This window comes from Vidua macroura, chromosome 7, assembly GCF_024509145.1.
Source record: "Vidua macroura isolate BioBank_ID:100142 chromosome 7, ASM2450914v1, whole genome shotgun sequence".
NCBI lineage: Eukaryota > Metazoa > Chordata > Aves > Passeriformes > Viduidae > Vidua > Vidua macroura.
In genome coordinates, this window is record NC_071577.1 from 22,852,225 (window position 1) to 22,870,652 (window position 18,428).

Genomic DNA, 18,428 nt, shown 5'->3' on the forward strand with positions numbered 1-18,428 from the left:
GGACTGCTTTTTAAGGAAAAACAAAACCCAAAAGAACAACAAACAGCAGAACAATAGAAACTGGTGTTATTTGTAGAAGGTTTTTTAATACTTAAATGATATGTTTTTACCTTTACTTGATGCCAAAACACTTAGATATGAAGCATAGCATTTGAAAAACTCTTCATGTTTTCTTCAGATTTAAAATTTTATGCTTCTCTGAGTGTTTACGTGTAGTGCACTGCCAGGAAGAGAGAACTAAGCTTGCCATGTAGAGGAACCAAAAGCAGTATAAGTGCACAAGCCTCACTTGCTATCTGGGGTAATTAGCCCTGCAGGGGTATGCTCTGTGAGATGTGAGCTATTGCAGAGATTGTGCTAAAGCTCAGCATTGTATTTGTTGGCATGCCCTTTGTGCCTTAGTTTCCAATCTAAAAATCTTCTTGGCTCAAAGGAGATTAAAAGTTAATTCACTGCTGTTTCGTAACGTGTATACATACACGGACGGAATTAAGGTGGCAGGGGCAGCATTAAGTGACATTTTGAAACTTCTGAGAGTTTTTACTTAACAATCTTATTGAGTCACTTGATTAATTTTTTGAAATGTAGTGAGTCTTCGAGTCATTCAACTAAATGTTTTGAAGGAGAGCTTTAACCCATTAAATAAAAGGATTATGTATGTAACTAACTACAAGTGGGATCTTGCAAGGATAATTGAATTTCTGTCAAATGTTGTCTGTTACATCCTGGTTTAAGAATTGTAGCATTTTATGCTTCCCTAGGGGTAGAATTATTCCATAGTGGGCTTGCAGTATCTCATTTAAAGTTAAAGTAATCTTATTTTAAGAGAATAGCCTTTTTTTTTTTTTTTTTTTTTGTTATTTAAAAGCTACTCATCTTCATCTAAACAGAAGCCACTCATTCATCAATTAGTTTTAACAGTTGAAACCTATTTATTAGCTGTGGCTTGCAAATCAATCTAGCATTTTTCTGTAAGAAATCTTATACGTAATTTTTGTTACTTTTATTTAATTAGTTTGGGAAAAGACAAAGCAATTTACAGCTTACATCAGCATTTCTGTTTGATAGAAAAACAATTATTTTTATGACTGTTCTGGTATTTCAGAGTACTATTCTAGTACTCACACTGTAATGCATTCCATTTCTAATTTCAACTTTGTAGCTGAAATCATCGAAGATAGGACATACCCCATTACTTGAATATACTTGCAAGCTTTCAGAGGTTAAACACTTATGGTCTATGCATAATCAATGTGTATGGTAGTGCAATTAATGTTAACTTTAATGAAATGCATGAATATTTAAAACTTAATGAATCTGACTTAACAGCACGCTTTACAGCCTGGCTCACATATGTGAACAGTATTGACTGTTGGCCTCTGGATGTCAGCAGTGTATCACGAAATTCCTGCAATCAGCCACTGTTTTCGTGCTTCCTCCCAGAAATATCTGTGACTTGTGGTCTCTGCACACCTCCAGAACACCCAGTGCTTTTTCCTCTTATAAATTATTCACTTACTCTGTACCAATTAGTTCTACCAGTTGCTAGGTTTGTTATCAAGTTAAGCTTCAAGACAAGAACCTGAACTCAATGAGTGATTAAAAATTTATTAGCAGAGATGATTAAATATGCAGATAGTCTGTGAAGCTTGTTCTTGAAACCATTATATTACCTTTTTAATACTAATGATTTGTATAATTAATTTTATAAAAGCCTGAAAGTCTTTTAAAGAAATTCAGAGTAGGACATAAAAGTGAAAAGATTAAATGCAGAGGAGGCAGTGAACCTGAGCATTAAAACAGCTCATTCACATGTATAGGCAATAAAGTGATTTCCTTACAGGAATAGTTTGTGGTTTTTCTTCCCCTCTGCTAAGTTGATTATTTTATTAATCTTTTAAGCAATTTGGGAAAACTCTTATCAACTAGTGAGTCGTATTTTCAAAATAGAACTTGATGTGATGAACACTGATAATACAGATGATTCCCCAAAACTTTACAATTAAAACTCCATCAAGATGCAGTTCCTACAACATTTACTCAATGTTGGATTTAGGCATGTGAGGCGCCCCAGGGCTTCCTCAGGAAGGGAGGTACAGGGGCATTAATGCCACAGGGTGCCACTGGGCAGCGTGGCCAGCGCCAGGCAAAGTTCCTGAGGGAGGGCTTGCCCTGCCCCTGTGTTTCTGAGGCGTGCAGGTGGCAGGGCCCCTCGCAGCCGTGCCCGTGCAGCAGCCAGGCCTGTCTGGGGGTTGGGGAGCAGGGACTCCCTGGAGCCCTCTGGGACGGGGGAGCAGCCTGGTGCTGTTGAACCTGAGGGCTGGCTCAGGAGGTGGGCCTGTCCTCCTTTCCATGGGGGAAAGAAAACAAATGACTTTACTGCCCCTTAAGGGAGTAGCTGGAGCAGCCTGAGGCCAGGCTTCTTGCCTTCCATGTTCCTGAGAGAAGCAAGCCCTCAAGGCAGTAGCTGTGGCTGTGGGGAGCTGATGCCAGCCAAGGGTGCTGACATGGCACAGCTTTTGGCATCTGCTGGTACGTGCAGTGGGGAGTGAGTTGGTTTGTAGCACCTCTGTGAGAGGGTTCAGGAGGTATTGAGACCTGGCCACACACTCGGAGCTGAAGCGTGCCGGGGGCGTGAGGGAGGCTTTGGGGTGAGCTGTGAGCTGCCATTCCAGCAGGGTGGGCAGCATAACTCAGCACTCTGCAGCAGGGAGAGCCCAAGTTCTCTGTTCTCTCCTTCTCCTTCCAGCTCTGCCTGGTACAGTGCCACAAAAGCCCACAGCTGATGGCCCCAGGCACACCACAGGAGTGAGGTACTGTGGACAAGGCATGAAGGAAGGTGAGGACCTGCCCGAGCTTCTCCTGGAGAGCCTGCACAAAGGGCATGGGAGCAGCCCAGCCTCCTGCAACACCAGCAGTTGCCCCTCAGTGATGCTGATGAGCCCCACCAGCTAGAAACTGTCAGAGTTATTGAGTTGCCCTTAAAATATGTGCAATCAGGGCTTGAACAGTAGGTGTGTGCTGGGTTGAGGCTGCTATGAAAAATGAGTGAAATTGTTTATTTTATTTTTTTTTTTTAAGACTGTGGCTTTGGGGTGGGAGGAGAAAATAATGAGTGGGGGTTGTTATGCCTCTGTTGTGTTGCCCCTTTTTGTTTTTCTCTTCTTTTTATGAAGTAGGGTTTCTTTATTCTTAAGTGCTAAGCTCTGTGTAGCAGTAATTAGGCCTTATTTCCATGAAGTGCAATTTGTGTTTCTAGCCCTTGCTGTAGAAGGCAGCAGAACTGTAGCAGACCCAACAATAGTGTTTGCATTGCTGTACCCACTGAGCTTGCGTGGCTAGGAGCTCACTGGGGGCGATAAGTTGAAGTAAAAATGATTGTTCTTTGGGTAACATAGAAGGTGTGCCTCTTTGATGGTGAGAAATTAAGTCTGTGACCTGGGAACTTCCTTAGTAGAAGGCAGTCTTTGGGAAGCATTTCTGCAGTGCTCCTGGAGAAGCATTGTACTCGGATGTCCTTGCTCTGAGCTAACTGAAAACACCACTTTTGACAAAGATAATTCAGCTTCCCCTTCTACTGTACCAGTCACCTGCTTGGGGACAGGGGAGGAGCAGATGAAAAATAATTAGCTAGAGTAAGATCGTTGCTAGAAAAATGTTGCGAGCACATTGACCGAGGGGCTTCCTGCTTTTCTCCTTGTGATTGAAGCTGAGCAAAGAATGAGTGCTTAGTTCCCCATTCCTGAATATGGCATAGAATGCTATGTTGCTGTGTGAGCTTATGAGTTTGGACTGGTTTTTAATGTCAGTGAAAACTTTCTAAAATGAAAAAAGTCCTTAAACTGAGGGAAATGAAATATATAATTTTAAATCCCTTTACAATGTGGGAGAAAAAACACATAAAGCTTTCACAGTTTGTGAGTTTGTTTTATTTTGTTGTTAATTTTTAGTTTGATGTGGTAATTTTTTAATAAAAAGGCTTGTTCTGCTAAATAGTGTGGAACTTTGCAATTGCCAAATCTGCAGCCTGTGCTAAATGTTCACGTTCTGGGAAATAACTTATGGAAAAATATCTTCTGATGATGGATGTGAGGTCAGCTATGCAAACTAAAATATTTCTTCCCCAGCTATATGGTATAGGGCTGTGGTGCTCAGACCATATGCATAGCTAGTTATTTTTAGGCATTTAAGGAGAATGTAAAGGAGGTGATATGTGTAGGAGGATGGAAGGGTACTGAGAGAATTTTAAGAGATGCTAACACTTGGAACAACAATAGATATGCTATTGGAGTGTTTTTTCCTCACCTGTACACATCACGTCTGGAGGGGTTTGCTTCTGTATTAAACAATTGGAAGGCTTCATTTTTTAAATTATGCATATACATCTTTGTGTGCTGTGCATAATGCTACAGATTTCTGTAAGCTTAAGATAATGTGTGTAAGTGTTGGCAGGATCAGAGTCAAAGATGTCAAAAATAACTTGGAGGGCTTGTGGAAATTTACAAAGTGTAATAAGGTGATACTTCAATTGGTACTGAAGTGGAAATTGTAGCTGATATTATATTTAATGATGGACTATGGTCACTGAGTTCACTGTGACTGAACAATATCCATCTCTATTTTTGAAGTAAATGTAGAGCAGTATATGAAGTTGAACTAAAAATTAAGAATGTTTTTCTCTTGCATATTGATGTTGCTCTTTATACTTATTATCTGGCATTGTGTGTGCATAAGAAAAAGAAGCACTCAAAAACCCAAACCAAACCTCCCTCATGATGGCTCTGAGCATCCCATAAGGAAAGAATTTGCAGTAGGAATCTATATTTGAGGTGGCCTTGGCTTTGTGAAAGTGTAAGATGTGTGACACTTTTAAAGAAAAAAGTTCTCTATTCCTCATCAGTGTAAAGGAATGATCTAATTGTTTCTGTTGCTTTGCTAGAAATAAAACAAGCTGATTCAGAGTACCGGCAGTACAGGTGGGGCTTAAAAGTGTTTTCCCATGGAAAAGAGGTACAGCTCAATTGCATTACCCCTTGGTTAAGATAATGGGAGTTTGCAACAAACAAATTCTAGATGGTTCTGTGGTGAAGTGAAATGCTTATTTGTCTGCAGGAATCTGTGCTCCACTTCTGCTTTTACTTCCACTTGAAATAAGGCCATATCACTCAGTATGGATTTAGAAACACAGGGAAGAATGAATATGCTTTTGCCATTACATTTATCCAAGGAGTTGCAAGAACATTAACTATTGATGTTCTTCTCAGCTTTCATCTTTTGTTTTCTTGTGTATGTAATTCTTTCTAAATATATTTTTATTAGCTGTAGAAATTAATTTTTCAAGTATTTTTTGTCATTTATCTTCCTAGATATTTTTCATTGGAAAAGAGGTGTTTTGGTTCTCTGAACAAATTTTTGATGTAATCTGGAAGCAGCATTGGTTCTGTAGTTGCTGAATCTAGTGCTGAAAGCATGATATTTGATGGATTAACACGTGTACTATTCAGTATGTTTTCAAAGTTGTAACAGTAGGAGAAATGTATATTTGATCTAATACAGGCTCTTCACAAATAAGCGTGATAGTGGAGAAATTCTGCTATGTTAGGTTATACAGACCAAAAAAAAATCCATTTTGAGGTAATTAACCATCTTTATAGTGGAATGATTTGCCTTTATAGTAGATCAGAGTGGTTGTGGGAAGTACAAGAGAAGAAAAACTAAACAAATAGGGATCTCCCAAAGAAGCGAACAGTGATGATGGATCTGGAGAAATCAGTCTCCAAGTTAAAGCTAGAGAGCTATGGCTATTTAACCAAATGATTGGTAGCAGTTTGAACCCTGAAAAGGAGAAAAATGAATGAGAATATTAAACAGAGTACATTAGCGAATAACAACTACTTCAGCTGCTTGGGGCGGGGGAGGAGTCTTAATCTGTTTGACCCATAATTGAGATATTCCTGAAGGGATGTGTATGAACCTGAAATCCACTCTGTCAGTGACTTGTGGAGTCTCATGGAGCAATTCTGAATTAGTGAAGCACTGGTATTTTTACTGGATAATTCTCAATCCTCACTTGGCAGCCTGATGTTATCAGGGAGGTTTTGTTCTGAGGGGGTTGTGTGGATTATCTGAACCTGAACATATTATGCTCTGCCTAACAGAAACAATATAAACTGGAGATAGGTGGAAAGATGGTGAGACAGAAATGAGGTGTATATGGATTACAATTGCAAGGCCTGAGCAAAGATGAAGAGACTAGTAAGAAGTCTTCTATTCACTCATTTGGCATCATTTGGTGTGATGGTATGTAATTGTAATTAAAATGCAGCTGTCTTGTGACTCTATTCTGGCTTAGATTTCTGGCTGAAGATACGGATCTATGCTTGTTAGGCGTAAGCTTTGACAATTGTTACTTGAAAGTTTTATTGGAAGCTGACTTTGAAGTGTTGAAGTATTTGAATGTGCTGTGAAGTTTACTTTTAAACTTTGCTGTGGTGTCTCCACTGAAGAGTAGCTTAGATATTTAAAAAAAGTAGAAAGGTGGAAACCACATATGTAAGCATGTTAACTTTTTATTAAAATAAATCATTCCAGGAGACCTCATTAAGCCAGGATGATATTCTAAAAGTGAATATACATGTTGACAGCTACACCCATAGATTTGAAAACTGCAAACATGTTCAGCATAAAAGGCATTTTTGAAAAAAGCTGTTGCTCTGCCCTTGTACTAATTTAAGAATTGTTCATTCATTCTGATTTTTATAGTTTCTTTTCACATATATAACTGGGACAGTTTAGAAAGTACATTATAGAATTTTTCATGATGTCACAAACTTCATAATGCAGGTGATTATTTTTAAAAATGTATAATTTGCATACGGGCTCAAAGTATCAAATCAACTCAGTAATTCCATTTTTTTTCTTTTTTGAACAAACAAAATGACCTGTCCACAAATTGTACCTCTGTACAGTATTTGTGCAAAGAATTTCTGTTCCCCAGGAATCATGATGTGAGTTTAAAATGTTTGGCTCTAGCAGTAGGTTTGGTGAAGAGTTTCTCTTGTTCTATTCCTGCTCTATCTGGACATGTAATAGTCTTCACAGACAGCACAACATCATCTCAGACAATCTCTTCTTTTGGTGCCTTTCTGCCAGAGGACATTCAAGGTACACCCATATTTAAGATTATTTCATTAAAGTAGGGACTTTACATCAGTGTAGCTTGTGGAAGTCTAATTGGTACAAAGGGAGATGAGTATTCTGCCTGTGGATGCAGATTCTGAGGCAAAATAAACAATCAGTCCTGACCTCAGGTTTGTTTTCTCACTGGTGTGGGAGGAAGGAGGAGGAACAAATCACTTGTCTATTCTGTGTGGGTGGAACCAAGATGGTACTTAGAAGATAGAGTAATTTTAAGTGGAGATCAGTAATGAAAAATCCCACCAGAAAGAGCACAGGAAGATGGCAAAAAGTCATCAGGTGATGGAGAGGATCTGAGCAAGGGACAAGACCATGGGTTGAAATGGTTCTTGGGCATTAAGAAACACAAAGTATGTTTTTGTTTGTTTGTGTTTGATTTTTTTTTGAGGGGTGGTGGGTCCTTTTTTTTGAGTAGGTAGGTATTTTTATGGTTACTTTTCATATCTAAAATGTTTGTGTACAATCTAATTACTTGTATTTTGTCATATTTAGCAAATAGCTTCTAGGTTCTACATGATAATACTTTGTTTGGGAAGGATTTGCCATTCATGCTTAAATGTATGTTACCTTAGATCTTCTGACAAATGGCCAGGGCTATGTTGTTTTCCCTACAACTTGAATTAAAATATTTTTCATAGAAAATATAGTTCTCTGAATTTCCTTCTGGGCAGTGATGTAATAAGGAACAGGAGGGACTGAGAAAGGGTGCCAAAATAATTTGATGACTCTTGAGGTGAATCAGTACTATGCCAACAGAAACAGTGTTTGTGAGAGAGATGTTGATACATTAACTGACCTGTCATAGTGTAGTTGTTCAAAACTTTTGATAGGTGGATGGTATGTTTACATTGATGACAAATGAAAGACAGAGGTAGTACTGTCCTCAAGGATCCACGTGAATATATGCACGTTTGTACATTGACAGGACTCCAGTTCAGACTTCGTCTTCATGGCCAAAAGAACCCCAGTTTTGCTGCAGAAAAAGCTGTCAGGTATGTGCACTGCATAAAATAAATATGCATGGAGTAAAGGAAATAATAAAACCTACAGAGTTCCTGGACAGTACTGACACAGATTTTTTCTAATGAAATTAATTACAGACGTAGTTGTGCTGTTTCTTGTCTCCTCCAATCTAACTGAATGCAAGCTCCTCAAACAGGCTTTTATTAGTGAATATTAGTGGAAACCGACTGGTGAAGGAGAATCTGTGCAAAGCACTTCTTTATCTCTAATTAGTCTCAAACAGATTTTCATCTCTCATTATACTATATATTATTTGTGGGTAGTGGGAAGAGCAATGAGTAAATTGATTATCTCAATCAAGTGTGTCAGCAAGAGTTCTCAGTGAATCCCAGCATATTACTGCTTTCCTATGTATTGGACTGCTGCCTCAATTTTATTATTTGTAACACATTCTAGTATCTTTGATATGAGCAGGGCAGGGAAACAACCCTCAGTCTGAGTGGGTTGTGTTTGCTGTTTGTTTGCTTTTGTTTTTTTGAGATTTTCTTGGGTTCATTTTGTTTTTTTTTTTTTTTCTGGTGTTGAGTAATAAAAAGTCAAAACTAAACTTATGCATCTGAATTACAATGTCCAAAGGAGGACCATGAAAATGGGTGAAGGATCTGGAGGGGAAGCCTTACGAGGAGCAGCTGAGGTCAACCTGGAGAAAGGGAGACCTCATTGCAGACCTCATGAGGGAAGCTGAAGGGACAAGTGGTGATCACTCTTGTAGCCAGTGACAGGACCTGAGGGAATAGCATGAACCTGTGTCAGGGGAGGTTTATGCTGGATATCAAGAAAAGGTTCTTCACCCAGGGGGCGGCTGGGCACTGGGGCAGGTTCCCCATGGAAGTGGTCACAGCACCAAGCCTGACAGAGTTCAAGAAACCTTTGGACAATGCTCTCAGGCAGAGGGTGTGACTCTTGGGGAGTGTTCTGTGCAGGGTTAAGAGTTGGGCTTGATGATCCTGATGGGTCCCTTCCAACTTAGCTTTTTCTGTGATATTATGCCTAGGAGATTCTTTATGTATAGACACCCAAGAAAAAGTGAGGCTTCAAAGAGTAGTAGAGGGCTTTTGTACCTTGCCCTCAGCTGACACTTGCATAATCATATAGTGATTACATTGTGGACTTCAGGTAGGAAATCTTGACTACTACTGTCCAAGTTCTAGAGCTTGGGATAGAGGCAATGACAGATCTAGACAAGGGCAACTGACAGGTTAGGAAAAACACTGGTGGCAGAGAAAGGTCTAGAGTGATGCTGTATGAGGATAAACAGCACTGGCACTGAAGAAAGGAAATAAAACACTGTAGTCTACAGCCAGTAACACATTAGTCTGGCCTAAACATTTCTGCGTTGTCTGGTGTTTGTGCTGGAAAAACGTCTTTAGAAGGAAGAACAATAAAGGCTCATCATGTCAAGTTGATGAAGGTGGAATAAATAGAGTGATTACAATTTTTTGTGGAAGATTTTCAGTTTTCCTCTGCTAACCAAAAAAGACTAGAGTTTTCTGCAGATGTAATAGAGAGCAGGAGTATGTGCAACTGTGAAAAAGAGCACCAGAAAAGTTGGTGCCTGCACTGAGGTGTCTTCTACTTAAAAATTAAGATATCTGCCAGTTCATTTACTGCTAGTCCTGGTGATAGATGGAAACAAATCATGCTGGTGTGGTACACTGAAGTCAGAGAAGGAGGTGTGCTTTCAGTTATTTACTTTCCACTGAACATTAAACTATTTTTAAGATGGCAGACTCAAAATTAATTCCCTGAACATGTTCAGGTATTAGACTCTTGGTACCCAGCAGGACATATTCTGAAGTATAACCTATGTCCTGTGTACATACTAACAGAGCATAGCAGTGTACCAAATGTATCAGTGTGCTGTTAGTACATTTAATGGCATTTACCTGTGACTGTTATATGCAGACTTTTTCATTATTGTAATGCAAAGCATGGTATGTCTTTGAGCAAGTATTCATTTTCTTTTCGTTTTCCTGCCATGTAGAGGAGCTATCACTCAAATAAGTAAACAGTGATATTTTTATATAGGCCAACAAATCTTTAGGTCATGCATTATACCTAGACTAATATCTTTTCATGTAATGGTTTGTAGGTTTGGTTTTGTTGTTGTTGGGTTTGTTTGTTTTTGTTGTTTGGGTTTTCTTTTTTGTGTGTGGGGGGTTGTTTTGTTTTTTGAGTTTTTTATTGTTTTTTTTTTTTGTTTTTTTTTTTTGTTTTTTTTTTTTTTTGTTTTTTTTTTTTTGTTTTTTTTTTTTTTTTGTGCTACACAGGCTGCCCTCGTAAGGGAGAAGAAAATAGATGGAGTTGAGGAACTGAGCAAATATGACCATATGGCAGCATATCCTAGCATAATCATCCAGATTCTGCTGTGGAAATAACAACAGTAAGACTTCTATGTTATAAAATAGGTTCTATAGCTAGGCCCATTTTCTTAAGGATAGTTTAAAAAACCCATAAACCTTGTAGTACTAATTTCATATCTAGTCAAAACTACCTTGATGTGTACAGTTCCTTGTTAAATCTAGTTTTCCAGTCAGCTTACTTTAATTTTCAGTACTTTGGCTTATAACTGGAGGTACAGGCCCATGCAGATGAGTTAAAATTCCTTTGGGTCAAAGAATAATTTTGATGTATCCTCTATCCTATGAAAACTTCTGCCCCAAACTACTGCATCTGGAAAACTGTTAATGATTGTCAGAGGTAGAAATGCAAGCTGACTGGTTCTGGAGAGAGATGGAGAGATGGAGAAAGCACAATGGAGCGCTGAAGAGATGAGATGAAACAAATTGAAAAGAGGAGTACCTGTTGCTTTTAGGAACAGCTACTTTGAGAGTAAGGGTTTCTCCTCACCTCATTCCCAAAATGCTGAGTCTCCTTTTGTAACCAGTCTGTCATTAGAGACCTTCTTTCAGCGGGCTACACCTTGTCTATTCTTAATTAGTTATAACTGGACTATGAACTATTGGCAGCTATTTAGTCCCACTTATACTCCTGAATTCCACCCCCTCTCAGGCAAAGAGTTGCAGTTCTCTGTGTGGAGAAAGTTCTTTGTGTCTTTTTAAACATGCTTTTGGTATGTTTGCCAGATGTTTATAAACAACAAGTAGTGAGCAGGTGATGTGCTTTACTTCAGCAATTGTTACTGTATAAATATGGGTGAAACTGTGCTGGGAAAGAGAGCAGTTGAAGAGTTGAACTGTCTCCCTTCTGAACGTTTTCTGTATTCCTCTTGGCTCTTTAATGAGATAATCTTAGCTGCATTTAAAATAAAAGGTTTGTGAATACTTGGATTTACAAAATCATGTAATATTTTTACTTTTTTGTTTGGTTGTTTTCCCTTGGTTTTTTTCTTCAGTTTTTAATACTTTTTTATTTTTATTTTTTTAGACCTCTGAGAATTGAACTGGTGTTTTTGTTGTGGTAGAATCTAACTGCTGCCCAATCATTCTATATGTATGCCTCAGGATTATTCTTCCCCATTACTTTGAATTTAATGACATTTTATCTCCCATTTAAAAAGAAAAAAAAAATGTTAACTGCAGAAGTAAATTATGGGTACACACAAGAGAGAGGATGTCATGCTGCCTGGTATGTTGTCTGGTGTCATCCTTGGTGTTATCTGATATAACTTGAATATTTTAGAAGAGAAGACATAAAATTGGGGTTGTCAGTGTTCAAAAAAAGTCCAGTGAGGCAGCAAAGACTGTTGGATATTAAGGAAAAGGGAAAATAAATACGATTTTTTTGAGACAACTGGCTGGCCTGGCTTTCTAAATCAAGAAAGGTACTGATCCTGAAAAGAAACGCTGACAAATCTAGGGCTCTAATGAAGTGAGTGGATGAATGAAACAGCATGAACTTTGTCTGGAAGGAAAGTGGAGAAAGAGATGGCTTGATTACAGAGAAGCTTGAAAGTAGGAACTTTTTTTTTTTTTTCTAATTTTGTTCATTGAATTGTTTGTGTACGCTTTTACAAATGACCATTAAATCAAACTTCTAAAAATTGCCATTTGTAACTATTCCAAACTGCCAGTTTGAATGGTCTGTGAAGACATCTTTCCATCCACACCACTTCCCCTGCCACTTTCAGTTAAGATTGGATCCTGATGGATAGCATCATTTTGTCACATTGTGGCACTTTATAAATAACATAATGCAGTGATGTACCACTGTACAATGCAGTTTTAGTAGCTATTGGGAAAGCTAAAAATGAACATTTTCCATAATCTAGATCGTTTACTTTGGCAGCTGGGCTTTCTGCACATCTCCAGTATGTATTCCCATAAGATATTAAAAAAGATGTGTATGTTTTTATTTTATTGTGTATACACTTTGGTAGGTGTAAAATAAGTTTACATTTTAAATGCATTTGTGCTACTATCAGAGAGAAGCAAAACAAAATAAATTGATGCCAGGGGAAATGTCAGGCATGCAACACAGATTTGTTAAATAAACATTACTGTGTGGCATTAGCTAATGTTATCACTTTGTTTCCCTAGTGGCTCTTTTTTTGATTATCTGCATTTCTAAAGACTGTGCACATTTCATACACTCTAAGAACAGGCTACAAGGATTCTACTTACGTGAAGAGCTTTGCAAAAATACAGAATATGATGCCATTTCTTTATTTACAGCTCTGCTAAAAGCATGGGAGTTTAGTTTTTTTTGTTGTGGAAGGGATGATGTGAAGAAATTTCATTATTGAACTTTTTGAAACTTTATAGGAACTGTATGTAGTAAAACTTACAAAGAGAAATAGAATTTCAATGTAATTGAGAATAAAGAGTATATCATGCTTTTTCTGAATATATTTCAGATTAGAAATCAAGATAAATTGTTTATTTAGAATTTGTTTAAAACACTGTGCAATGGGTAGCCCAGATAGGCTTGTAGCTGTGGAAGGTGATTTCATAACTTTCATTTGGACTTTTACATGTAAATTCTGCTTGTTCATAGAATAGGGCTTTAGAAGCCAATATGCAGTGTAGATAATGCTTATAAATAGTGTAAATTTAGGAAATCTTGTGAAGAATTTTGTGTATGGGAAATTCCTCCTCCTCTAGCCAGTTCACATCCAACACCAGAGACTGTAGTACTTGCAGTTCCACTGCATGACTTATTCAAACAAGCTGGATTTATTAGCAACAATTCATAGTAATACCAGCTAGGGGTTTGCCTGTTTATATATTTGCTGTTGCAATATTAGATTGCATAGTGTGTGTATGGTTTTTCTGAGGAGTATAAGGCTTATTTTCAGGGTTTGTGTAATCAGCATATTTCAAACAAATCTGATGCAGAAAAGTGACCAGGATAAAAAAGAATATCAAAGCGGAATGTTCTTACCATCTGTTCAGTTTATTTCATATACCATGTTGCTGGTCTTAATCCAAGTCCAAATAATCTTGTATCCATATTACAGCTGACATCAGCTGGCCTGTCTTTTGGCTGTTGGTAGAGAAGAGGGAAGTCTGAGGCAAGAGAACTGATCCTGACACATTGTCTAGAGCATCTGGAGGGGAAAGGTTGCACTGACATTACCTTTCCCAGGAAGAGAACTTAATTTGAACTCAAATCAGTAGTCTTTCATGTCTGTGTAATTGTCAGGACTTTGTTTAATGCATTATTTCCTCCCTTGTTAAATGTTGACTTGGATGCAGGACTCAAAGGTACATTAAATTTGCTGATGACACTAAATTAGGACAAGCTGTTGACTCCCTTGAGGGCAGAGAGGCCTTGCCAAGAATTCTTGACCAAGTGGAGAGATGGGAAACCACCAGCCTTAATGAAGTTTAACAGGGCTGAGTGCTCGATTCTGTAGTGCTGGACCTGGGATGGGGCAACCCTGTGCGTACATTGCAGGCTGGGGAACAGGGGTTGTACAGCAGCCTCATGGAATGGGACCTGGGGATCCTGGTCAGTGGCAAGTGGAATATGAGTTGGCAGTGCCTTGGCAACTTTATTTTATCATCATTTTATTACTTGCTCAAAATTCGATTGAGCGTTGTGCCAGCACCAAACCATAACAGCAACCAAAAGGGCCAACCCTGTCCTGGGGTGCATCAAGCACTGCATTTCCAGCTGGGCAAGGGAGGGGATTGTCCTGCTCCGCTCTGGTGTGGCCTCACCTTGAATATTGAATGGGGTTCTGGGTGCCACGATATAAGAACAATATAAAGCTATTAGAGGGTGCCCAAAAGAGGGCTGTGAGGATGGTGAATGGTCTCAAGGGGAAGTTGGACGAGAAGAAGCTGAAGTTACTTGGTTTTTCAGCTTGGACAGGGGAGAGACTTCGTTGCAGTCTTTAGCTTCCTCATGAGGGCAAGTACCCGAGCAGGAGCTGATCTCTCCCTGGTAACCAATACTAGGACCTAAGGGAATGGTCAGGGGAGGTTTAGGTTGGATATTAGAACAAGACTTTCCACACAGAGCATGGATGAACACTGGAATAGGCTCCCCAGGGAAGTGGTCACAGCACTAAGCCTGACAGTTGGACAATTCTTTCAGGTACATAGTATGATTTTTGGGATGTGCAGAACTGGAAGTTGAACTTGATGATCATTGTTGGTCTCTTCTAACTCAGGATATTCTGTGACTTTGCCACATAAATTATATTTGGGTATAATTAATTGGTTTTGATTATTAAGTACGGAACAAGAGAAAAATTACATGTAAGGAAAAATATTGACTTCTCTCTTGACCAATCCATCAGGTATAGCCTACAACAGGAACCTTCAGCTGATTTAATGAAACAGCTTGTAGAAGTGGCAAAGAGAAATAACTTAGAAGATTTCTATTAATTTCTCTTGATGAACAAGAATGTAGAAGCAGGGGTTTGTGGATTTGTTTGGTTGTGTTTTTGATGTATATGTGGTCCAACTTTCAATTTTATCTATCATACTCAATCTCGTGGCTGTTGCTGCTCTCCCTTTCTGAAAAGAGGGCTGACAAGGCATTAGCCTCTCCTCTTACTCCTGTTTTTGACTTTTTGAACAATACATTTTTTCCTTCCCTAATACAATCTTCTATGGGTAAAAAGAAAGAATGTTCTTTCTGGTTTCCTTCCAAGTGCCTGCCACACCTAAGGGATCTGCTGCTGCCAAGGAAATGGTGTGGCTTGGGTCTGACTTCTCCAGATCCTAATATGTTCAGAGCAAACATGTTTTCTGAGGACTTCAGCCAAAATATGGCAATGATACTTTCAGTATGTGCAAATTAAATATAAACAGAAAACTTGTAGCTTTGCCTGAACAGGTTAGGTTAGCATAAATCTGTGTAGTTCTGTGTAGGTTAGTATAAATAATTTTCCCAAATTTCATGTTTATTTCCTGTTCTCCAAGACTGACGTTGATTGCTTGCGTCTTTATTTTTCTCCCATGAATTAAAAACATTGAAGCAAGAAGTTATCTCTGGAGAAAAATGTAATTTCAGAAAAGTTCTGATCTAGTGAAGGCGTCATTTTGTGTTGGAGAATAAGGTATGTTTAACTACAAATATTCTGTATCTTTATTAACCATGTTCTAGGCTGTATATATGCTAGAAACCTGCTGATCAGAAACCCTCCCTTCTTGGGGCATGTGGCAGGCCTGGATGGACAGCTGTGTCAGAGGTTCATGGTACATCATACTGAACATGTACTGGGTTATTTTTAAATGAAAAACTCAAAAGAGTCCTGAGCCTTATCCAGATGAAGATGAGTTGGTATATTACTCATTAATTTAGGAGATGGATCAGGTCCTAAATTTCTTCCTTTGTTGCATAAAACTGGAAGAGGAGAAATTCAATACTGTAGGTTTTGCTGCAGGTATAAAACTAATTGCCACCACTGTAATTTCTGGTCGGGTATTCAACTCTCTTTTTAAACATGAACTATAAAAATAACCCTTTTTTTTTGTTATTGTTAACCCTATTAATGGACTCCATCACCTAGTGATAGGACTTTAATCCTGTCATCCACCTTTTCTCATAATTTTCCTGAAATCTATCATTTGCAGCATGTGGCAATGGAGACTCTTAAATAGTCACATATATTTATCCTTAAGAAGCAGGTTTTGCTGGGGTTCATGCTTGAGTCCGTTTTTCTTATCTTCCTCAAATGGCCAAAGTTAACTGATTTGAAAGGGCCTCATTTTAAATTACATTCATTCAGTGAAAACAGAAATTAACACTTAGAGACATCTATATGCTAATGATTGTAGCTCAGGGAATACCCTTCTAACCTTTTCAAAAGGAGTTGGTAAAAAGCCATTTCACTTGAAAGCAACTTAGTAAAAATGGTAGATTAATTAAATACAATAAAATTTCCCTAAAATCTTTATCCCATTTATCACTTATCATTATTTTTCCTTTTCACACATGGTACCTTAGCTCCAAACTGAATGTTCCAGGATGCATTTATTAAAACTGTTTTTCTAGTGACATCTATTAGATGCTGAAAAACAGAGGTTAATAATGTCATGAGTTTTAGGGATGGCATGCAAACAGAGGTGAAAAAAGAGCCTCATCTATCAGGGTACATAAGATACTAAGTGTATGAATTTTAGCAAAAGGGTAAAAAATGTGTAGAGGAAAGATTTCTTATAGCCCTTCAAGATGCTAAGAAATAAACTGAATGAGAAGATCCCAAGCTTTCAGGTCTTTTAAGGGCTGTGTCCACATCCATTAGTGAGTTTCCTGTAAATGTAGAATAGGACTATATTGCTGCTTATAGGCAAATTTATTGTAGATGCAGTTTGTGTTTGTTCTTGACTCAGTTTGTAGGAGGTTAGAATTCCTGAAGAGGATAAACAGAGCATTGCACATATTAAGTGCCTTGTGCACACTGATACTCTGCCTCGTAGTACCTGTGTTACTGCCTTATATGCAACATTTCTTAGGTCACTGCTGTAGAGGGCTTGCAGGTCCTTGAATCACATTCCTATCTGGGAGAAAAGGAAGAGCTTGTGGAAACAGTCTTTGTTGTTCTGACTACTGACTACTGTTCATGTTGTGCTTTCTAAGGAAAGGGCCTAAAATGCTAATGCCTGGTGCTTCTTTGAAGCTACCCATCTGATTAGTCTTGTAGATCCTGATATGAAGTCAAACTAGGGTCAAATAAAGTATTAAGCCCTGGAGTAAGATGTGTCTGCCCTAGGCTAGAAGCAATTTGCAACTCATACTTGGTTTAAATTTAATCGCAGTAAAAATCCTATTGAAACAAAATGTGGCAATTATCGTAGTTGAAATTCCAGTGCGAGGGAGACTGGAGGAAGGTCATGGACCTGTACTTGGTTTACTGATGAAAAAGTGATGTGAAGATCCAAAAGAATCACAAGCTTTAGTAATACTTAGTTAAGCAGGTGTTACAGAACAGCTCTCCTTCCACCAAAAAAGAGAGGCCTAGAAACCTTCCCAGATGGCTGAGGAGTGTGTCCACAAGCCCGAAGGACGCAGCTGTAAAAGACTGCATCCAGCTCTGCCTCAAGAGAGTCAAATATGCTGGGTAACCAGACAAGAGAAGATAGGTGGAGATGGTCCTTGAGCAGAGAGGGACACGTGACTTGGGGATTGGAGGGTGAGTTTTTCTGCAGGAATTGAAGGAGGAAGGTAAAAGACTGGGTGATAGCTACCTCCTATACAGCAAAGCAAGAGAGAGTAGGAATCTTTTGACTAAGAATTGCTAACAGTTAATATATGATTAAAAAGTAGTAACTGTGCCTTGAACGCAGAAGATACAGAAGATTATGTAGGGTGTGATAGAATGTCTTGTGCAGGCTTTATTAACAGCTCAACTGTACCCTAGGTTTTTGAGTGTTATCAGAAAAGTAATGATCTACACTGCTGTGTTTTTTTTTCTCCCCTTGGTCTGAAGGAAGACAGTTTTTAAGCAGCTGTTGCTTAATGCCACAAAAAGCTAACATGACCTGGAATCAGAGCACTTATGAACAACAGGATCATTGTTTTTCACTGTTCTGAGTAGGAGCTGTTCTCTGCACTCATGACTTCAACTTCCCCCTGGGTTTTAATCAAAATGACGTCTCTTTTAAAATTCCTTGAATAGGGGAAAAACATCTTACATAAGCTGGCAGGTTTTAGTGTGTGTGCAATAAGGCACATATTTACAATACTAAATTGTCTTTTAGTCTGTTGTTCCTCCACCTCACACCAAAAGCCAAAACAACTGCTAAAATTGCCATTCTGCACCTAATCAATTTTGAAAGCAGCACTTAATT

At 38.5% G+C, this 18,428-nt stretch overlaps 1 long non-coding RNA gene across 1 annotated transcript in view; it reads left to right on the forward strand.

The window, feature by feature from the left end:
* The first annotated feature begins 2,514 nt into the window (after positions 1 to 2,514).
* The window catches only part of LOC128810063 (uncharacterized), a 38,298-nt gene continuing 22,384 nt past the window's right edge, over positions 2,515 to 18,428 (forward strand). The window contains exons 1-2 of the long non-coding RNA XR_008437927.1: positions 2,515 to 2,532; positions 2,750 to 2,839. This is a non-coding gene — a long non-coding RNA (uncharacterized LOC128810063). The remainder of the gene's footprint in view (positions 2,533 to 2,749; positions 2,840 to 18,428) is intronic.